Raw genomic sequence first — 8,482 nt, forward strand, 5'->3', positions numbered from 1 at the left:
AATGAAAGAGGAGAGATTATAACTGATACCACAGAACTAGAAGATATTGTAAGAAATTACTATGAAGAACTGTATGCCAAGAAATTTGAAAACCTAGGTGAAATGGACAAATTTCTAGAAAAATATAATCTTTCAAAACTCAATGAAAAAGAAGCAGAAAACCGGAACAGGTCAATAACAGCAAATGAAATTGAAGCAGTAATCAAAAAACTCCCATCACACAAAAGCCCTGGACCAGATGGTTTCACAGGAGAATTCTACAAAGCTTTTAAGGAAGAGCTAACCCCGATTCTTCACAGACTATTCCAAAAATCCAAAAGGAGGGAAAACTCCCCAACTCTTTTTATGAAGCGAGCATCATCCTAATTCCAAAGCCAGATGGAGACACAACAAAGAAAGAAAATTTAAGGCCAACATTGCTGATGAATATAGATGCTAAAATGCTCAATAAAATATTGGCAAATCGCATCCAACAATACATCAAAAAGATCATACACCACGACCAAGTGGGATTCATCCCAGGGATGCAAGGATGGTTCACTATTCACAAACCAGTAAATGTAATAAATCACATAAACAAAAGCAAAGACAAAAAACACATGATCATATCAATAGATGTGGAAAAAGCGTTTGATAAGGTACAATACACATCTATGTTAAAGGTACTCAGAAAAATGGAAGTCAAGGGAACATTCCTCAATATAATAAAGACCATATGTGAAAGACATACAGCCAACATCATACTCAATGGGCAAAAACTAAAATCTTTTCCACTAAGATTAGGAACAAGACAAGGTTGTCCACTTTCACCACTTCTGTTCAATATAGTATTAGAAGTTCTAGCCACAGCGATCAGACAAGAAAATAAAAGGCATCTAAATCGGAAAGGAGGAAACAAAACTGTCATTGTTTGCAGATGACATGATAGTGTCATGTCAAAAAGAGGCACATAGACCAATGGAATAGAAAATCCTATAGACTCTACCAAAAAACTGCTCGAACTAATAAATGAATTTGGCAAAACAGCGGGATACAAAGTCAATATCCAGAAATCAAAGGCATTTCTGTATACCAACAATGAAACAGCAGAAGCAGAAATCAAGAAAAGAATCCCATTCGATATAGGAAAAACAAAAATAAAATATCTGGGAATAAATCTAACCAAGGAGGTAAAAGACCTGTATGCAGAAAACTACACAACACTGAAGAAAGAAATCAAGGAAGACACAAACAAAATGGAAACATATACCATGTTCATGGATTGGAAGAATTAACATCATCAAAATGTCCATACTGTCCAAAGCAATTTACAGATTCAATGCAATACCTATTAAAGTACCAATGGCATATTTCACAGACATAGAGCAAACACTTCAAAAATTTATATGGAACCATAAAAGACCCCGAATAGCAGCCACAATTTTGAGAAAGAAGAACAAAGTAGGAGGGATCGCAATACCTGATATCAAACTGTATTACAGGCCACTATAATCAAAACAGCCTGGTACTGGCATAAAAACAGGCACATAAACCAATGGAATAGAACAGAGAGCCCAGAAATAAACCAAACTCTCTTCAGTCAATTAATATTCGACAAAGGGGGCAATAACATAAAATGGAGTAAAGATAGCCTCTTCAACAAATGCTGTTGGGAGAACTGGACAGCTACATACAAAAAAAAAATGAAACTCAAGCACCGACTTTCACCATACACCAAAATAAATTCAGGGTGGATAAAAGACTTAAATATGAGCCATGAAACCATTAAAGCCCTAGAGGAGAACATTGGCAGGAAACTCTCAGATATTCCACGCAGCAACATTTTTACTGATACATCCCCTAGAGCAAGGGACATAAAGGAAAGAATAAACAAATGGGACCTCATCAAAATTAGAAGCTTCTGCATGGCTAAGGAAAACAGTGTCAAGATACAAAGAGAAGCAACAGCTTGGGAAAACATATTTATCAATGACACCTCATGTCAGGGCCTAAAGATAGCGGATGCAATCTATCAAGAAGATCGCACCAGGAGGGCTTGGCTGAGGCAACCCAAACAGGATATTGCAGCCAAGCCCGGTGGCCCCACCCTTGGGGGCATCCCTGGATCACGAGTACTAACTACCAATCAAGATGCTGATCACGCGCCCACCTACCAATCATCGCCAGGAGCATGCAGTGAGCATGCACAGGACAACCTATCAGGACCACTTCCCCTCTTCCCCGCCCTCTATATAAGAGCCCCGCCTAAAATAAAATTTGCAGCTTGATCAGAATCCTTTGTCTTGCTGCCTTTCTCCGCACCTCTTGTTCCCATCCCTATTCATCCGTTTCAGGTAGACTCGGGACCCCAGTTGACTGTTCCGCGGGACGGAACAACACCTCAGACAAAGGTTTAATCTCCAAAATATGCAAAGAACTCACTCAACTCCACTCAAAGGAGATGAGCAACCCAATTAAAAATTGGGCAAAGGACTTAAACAGACACTTCTCCAGGGAGGACATACAGAGGATCCAGAGACACATGAAAAGATGCTCCATATTGCTAGCTATCAGGGAGATGCAAATTAAAACCACAATGAGATACTACTTTACACCAGTCAGAATGGCCATCATAAACAAAGCAACAAACAAGTGCTGGAGAGGTTGTGGGGAAAAGGGGACCCTAGTTCACTGTTGGTGGGATTGCAGACGGGTACAACCATTGTGGAAAACTATGGAATTTTCTACGAAAACTAGAAATGAACGTGCCATTTGACCCAGCAATTCCACTATTAGGAGTATATCCTAAGAACCCTGAAACACCAATCCAAAAGAATCTATGCACCCCGATGTTCATAGCAGAATAATTCACGGTAGCCAAGAGTTGGAAGCAACCTAGATGCCCATCGGTAAATGATGGGATCAAAAAGCAATGGTACATTTACACAGTGGAAGTCTATGCTGCAGAAAGGAAGATGGAACTCCTACCCTTTGCAACATCATGGATGGAACTGGAAAGCATTATGGTGAGTGAAATAAGTCAGGCAATGAAAGACAAATACCATATGATATCACAAGTAACAGGAATCTAAACAACAAAACAAACAAGCAAGCAAAATATGACCAATGACACTCAAATATGAAACAGGCTGACAGGGTTCAGACGGGAAAGGGGAGAGAATCATAGGAGAAAGGGAGATGGATTCACATTAATAAGTATAAAGGACACATGGACAATAACTAAGGCTGGGAGGCAGAAATGGGAGGGAAGTGGGGAGCACTCGGGGTGGGGCAGGGCTGGGAATATAAAACAGAAAACTGTACTTAAACAAGAATTAAATAAAAATAAAAATAAAAATAAATGACAACTGAAAATGACTGAGGGAGATTATTGATGCAAAGGGGAAAAAAAGCAGAATCAGCATCTAAATGGGTCACACCAGGAAATGTTTTTGATGACCAGGAGCAGAGGTGGATGGCTCAAAGACCAGAACTGAAATACTCAGACAAGTATATCTACCCTTGACCATTAACTCTCACCTTGTAATGGTCCAGGCAGCAGTGAAAATGTTTGAAGGCAGAGAGTTCCAGAGTGTGATTTAGACACCCAGAGCATGAAATGCATTTTTATTTTTGCAATTTTTAAAATTGTTCTATTATAGTTGTCCCAATTTTCCCAATTTTCTCTCTCCTGCCCCACCCCTCCAGGCTCCCATGGTCAATCCCCACCCAGTTCTTTATGTCTATGGGTCATTTATATTTGTTCTGTAACTAGACCCTTCCCTTTCCTTCCTCCCTTATTCACCACTCCACCCCCTCCCCCTAGTCTATGTTAATTTGTTCCTTGTTCCATTTTCCCATGCCCCTGGTTCTATTTTGCTCATTTCTTTTTTTTTGTTCACTTGCTCATAAAATACCTCTTATAAGTGAGATCATATGGCATTTGCCTTTTGCTGCCTAGCTTATTTCACTTAGCATAACACTATCCAGTTCCATCCATGCTGTTGAGAAAGGTAGGAGCTCCTTCTTTCTTTCTGCTCTATAGTATTCCATTGTGTAAATGTACCACTTTTTTAATCCATTCATTTACTGATGGGCACTTAGGCTTTTTCTAGTACTTGGCTATTGTAAATTGTGCTGCCATGGACATTGGGGTATACAGGTTCATTTGAATCGGTGTTTTAGGACTCATGGTGTGTAATCCCAGCAGTGGAATTGCTGGGTCAAAAGGCAGTTACAATTTTAGTATTTTGAAGAAATTCCATACTGTTTTCCACATTAGTTGTACCAATCTTCATTCCCACCAACAGTGCACTAAGGTTTCCTTTTCACTACATCCTCACCAGCACTTTTTTGTTGATTTATTGGTGATGGCCATTCTGACAGGTGTGAGGTGGTATCTCATGTTGGTTTTAGTTTGCATCTCTGATAGTTAGTGATGTTGAGCATCCTTTCATGTTTATCGGCCATCTGTATGTCCTCTTTGGAGAACTGTCTGTTCAGGTCCTTTGCCCACTTTTGATTGGATTGTTTGTCTTCCTGGTGTGAGTCATACAGGGTTCCTTATATATTTTGGGGATCAAACCCATGTCCAAGGTGTTGCTGGCAAATGTGTTCTTCCATACAGTTGATTCCCTTTTCATCTTGATGATGTTTTCTTTAGACATGCAGAAGCTTTATAATTTGATGAAGTCTCATTTGTTTATTTTTTCCTTTATTTTCCTTGCCCTAAAGGATGTATCAGTGAATACATTACTATGTGGGATATCTGAAATTTTACTGCCTATGTTTTTCTCTAGGACTTTTATGGTTTTGCAGCTTATGTTTAAGTCTTTTATCCATTTTGAGTTTATTCTGGTGTATTGTGTAGATTGGTGATCTAGTTTCATTTTTTTTGCATGTACCATTGCAGATCACCCAGCACTGTTTTTGGAAGAGGCTATTTTCTCTATTTTATGCTTCATCCCCCTTGTCAAATATGAATTGACCATAGAGACATGGGTTTATTTCTGGGCTTTCTATTCTGTTCCATTGATCTATATGTCTGTTCTTACACCAGTATTAGACTTTTATGATTACTGTGGCCTTATAGTATAGTTTGATATCAGGTACTGTGATCCTTTCTACTTTGTTCTTTCTCAAGATTGAAGAAAGAAACTGCAGGCCAATATCACTGATGAATATATATGCTAAAATCTTCAACAAAATCTTGGCAAACTGAATCCAGCAATACATTAAAGAGATCAAACACCATGACTAAGTGTAAGGGATGCATCCCAGGGATGCAAGGATGGTGTAATATTTGCAAATCAATAAATATAATATACCACATAAACAAAATGAAAGATAAAAATCACATGATCATATCAATAGATGCAGAAAAAGCATATGATAAAGTACAGCACCCACTGTTTGTAAAAACACTCAGTGAAGTGGGAATAGAGAGGGGATACCTCAACATAATAAAGACCATATACCAGAAACCTATAGCCAACATCATACTCAATGGAGAAAACTGAGAGCTTTCCCACTAAGACCAGGATGTCCACTTTCACCTTTTTTATGCAATATAGTTTTGGAATTTCTAGCCATAGTGATCCGACAAGGAAGAGAAATAAAAGGCATTCAAATTGGAAATAAGAAAGTAAAACTGTCATTATTTGCATGACATGAGAGCGTACATTGAAACTCATTTTTTAAAAATTAGTCTAGCATACATTATATGTGAAGAATTTAGGCTTATATTCTCTAACAATTTCATATGCCTTAGAGAGTATAGGGAGTTTAGTTCTTTTATTTAAGTATACTGTATTGATTATGCTGTTACAGTTTTCCCAAATTTTTCCCTTTGCCCTACTCCATCCTGTAGTCCCCTTTCTCTTAGCAATCCCCACCCTTAGTTCATGTGCATGGTGTTCATGTAAGTTCTTTGGCTTGTCCATTTCCTTTACTATTCTTAACATCCCCCTGTCTATTTTGTTCCTACCAATTAGGCTTCTTGATCCCTGCACCATTTCTCCCTTTCTCCCTTTTCCCTCTCCCAGCTGATTATTGTCCAAATGATCCCCATACCCAATTCTGTTCCTGTTCAGGTTGTTGGCTTTGTTTTTGCTCTTGCTTTTTAGATTTGGTAGTTGGTAGTTGTGAGTTGTCATTTTTATGTTCATAGGTTTGATCTTCTTTTTCTTTTTTTAAGATTTTATTTATTTATTTTTAGAGAGAGTGGAAGAGAGGGAGAGAAGCACCAATGTGTGAGAGATACATCAATCAGTTGCCTCTCACATGCCCCCACTAGGGACCTGGCCCACAACCCAGGAATGTACCCTGACTGGGAATCAAAACAGTGACCTTTCTGTTCATACGCTGGGATTCAATCCACTGAATCACACCAGTCAGGGCTGATTATCTTCTTTTTCTTAGATAAGTCTCTTTAACATTTCATGTAATAATGGATTGGTGATGATGAATTCCTTTAGCTTCACCTTGTCTGGGAAGCACTTTGACCTTCCATTCTAAATGATAACTTTGTAGAGTAATGTGGGTTGTAGTCCTTGCTTTTCATCACTTTGAATTCTTGTTGCTAGTCCCTTTTTGCCTGAAAAGTTTCTTTTGAGAAATCAGCTGATAGTCTTATGAGAAATGCGGGGGTGGGGGGCGGGAGAATCTGTCCCACAGAACTCCCCTGGCTGCCGCGGATGAGAATCAATCTACCAAGACATGATCTGCTTGGGGAGGAAAGGCTGACCAGTCTCTTAGAGGAGAAAGATCTTGAGTCTCTCTTTCAATGGTCTGCTATTGAGTTTAACTTGCATAGGGATGCATATCAAAGAAAGAAGGTACGGTTTACAGATAACATTTCTGGGATCACAGAGGTCCTTTTCAGTCAGGGTCTGGTAGACAGGGTGATGCCAATTGGCTCTAAAACCTTGGGAAACAGACTTTTTTGTGCTTGGATTCTTAACATTCAAATTGAGGGCATTCTTAGCAAAGCAGTTTTCACAGAACTTCATGTATTCTTTCTTAAGCCTGATTGCCCCCCACCCTGGGAACCACTGGTTCTGGCACAGGGCTGCACCCCCCTTTGGCATTGTTTCAGGCCTGAGTCAGGCAGAGGAAGCAAGCCAGCCAAGAGATTAGGAGACTTTTCACAGACACAATGAGGACTCAGGCTATGATAAAGCCGAGGGGTGAGGGTCTTTTGTTTCTCCTCCACAATCCTCTAAGTTTTTCCCTGATGGCCCCTTTGTGACTGCTCTCTTAGGTTGTTCTTGCTTGAGGAATCTTACCTGTCACTGACTATCCAGCCATCCTCTGGGGGCCAAGCAGGGTGAAGTAAATGGGGCAGAAGCAGTACCCCTGCCGGAGGATAAGTTCTGTTTCCCTAGTGGCTTATGGTCCCAAGGTCTCCCAGCCATGGAGCCTTTCTTTCTGTCAGCGAGGTTACAGATCCTGAAATCAGGCAGGATGGTTCACAAAAGGGAAATTCTTTGTAAGTAAGTCTCTGCTTTTCCCTTGCTGCTTATGAGATTCTCTCTTTATCTTTAATGCTTGGCACTTTAATTATGGTGTGTCTTGGGGTGAGCCTCTTTGGGTCCACCCTTCTGAATTTGGGTCTCTATGCTTTCTGAATTTGCGTGTCTATTTCCTTCACCAAATTAGGAAACTTTTCTTTCATTATTTTTTCAAATAGATTTCCATTTTCTTGCTCTTCTTCTTTTCCTTCTAGCACCCCTATAAGGTGAATGTTAGACCTCTTGAAGTTGTCTCAGAGGCTGCTTATACTACCCTCATTTTTTTTGATTTTTTATCTTGTTGTTCTGATTGTTTGTTTTTTGCTTCTTCATATTCCAAATCATTGATTTGAATCTTGGCTTCATCTGCTATACTGTTAATTCCCTATAAAGTGTTCTTTATTTCAATTAATGCATCTTTCATTTCTCACTGGATCTTTTTTATGCTGCTGAGATTCGCACTAAATTTCTTGAGCATCCTCATAACCAGTGTTTTGATTTCTGCATCTGATAGACTGCTTATCTCCATTTCACCAGCTCTTTTTCTGGTATTTTGATCCGTTCTTTCATCGGGTCACATTTCTTTGTCTTCTGGTTTTGGCAGCCTCCCTGTGTTTGTTTCTATGTGTTTGGTAGAGCTGCTTTGACTCCATGTCTTGATAGTGTGGCATAATGTAGTGTCTTATAGATTCAGCCTCCCCCATCACCCAGGTGTTGGAGTTTTGCCTTTCGTGTGGGTTGAGTACACCCTCCTCTTGCAGTTGAGCTATGGTTGCTATGGGCAGATCAATGGGAGAGATTTACCTAGGTGTTAGCTGCAAGGATTGGCTGTGGCCACTGGCCACCAACCTACACACACAGTGGATGATCAGCCATGCAGGGAAGGGTGTCAGTGCTCTGAAGTGGTTACTAGCTGTCCACTGGGTGCTCTGGCCCTGGGGTTTCCCAAGTATGCAGGCCAAGGTCAGTGCCCACCTATGTTTTGCCTGGGG

General features: G+C 40.0%; 1 long non-coding RNA gene across 1 annotated transcript; it reads left to right on the top strand.

Annotated features, from left to right (window-relative positions):
* Positions 1-759: 759 nt before the first annotated feature.
* LOC118976382 (uncharacterized) lies at positions 760-5,590 on the top strand. The gene is made up of 2 exons (XR_005064264.1): positions 760-795; positions 5,520-5,590. It is a non-coding gene; the product is annotated as an uncharacterized LOC118976382 (long non-coding RNA).
* Positions 5,591-8,482: the final 2,892 nt, after the last annotated feature.

Source organism: Sturnira hondurensis, unplaced genomic scaffold (assembly GCF_014824575.4).
Source record: "Sturnira hondurensis isolate 20B ecotype Veracruz unplaced genomic scaffold, ASM1482457v3 Scaffold0000256, whole genome shotgun sequence".
Lineage (NCBI taxonomy): Eukaryota > Metazoa > Chordata > Mammalia > Chiroptera > Phyllostomidae > Sturnira > Sturnira hondurensis.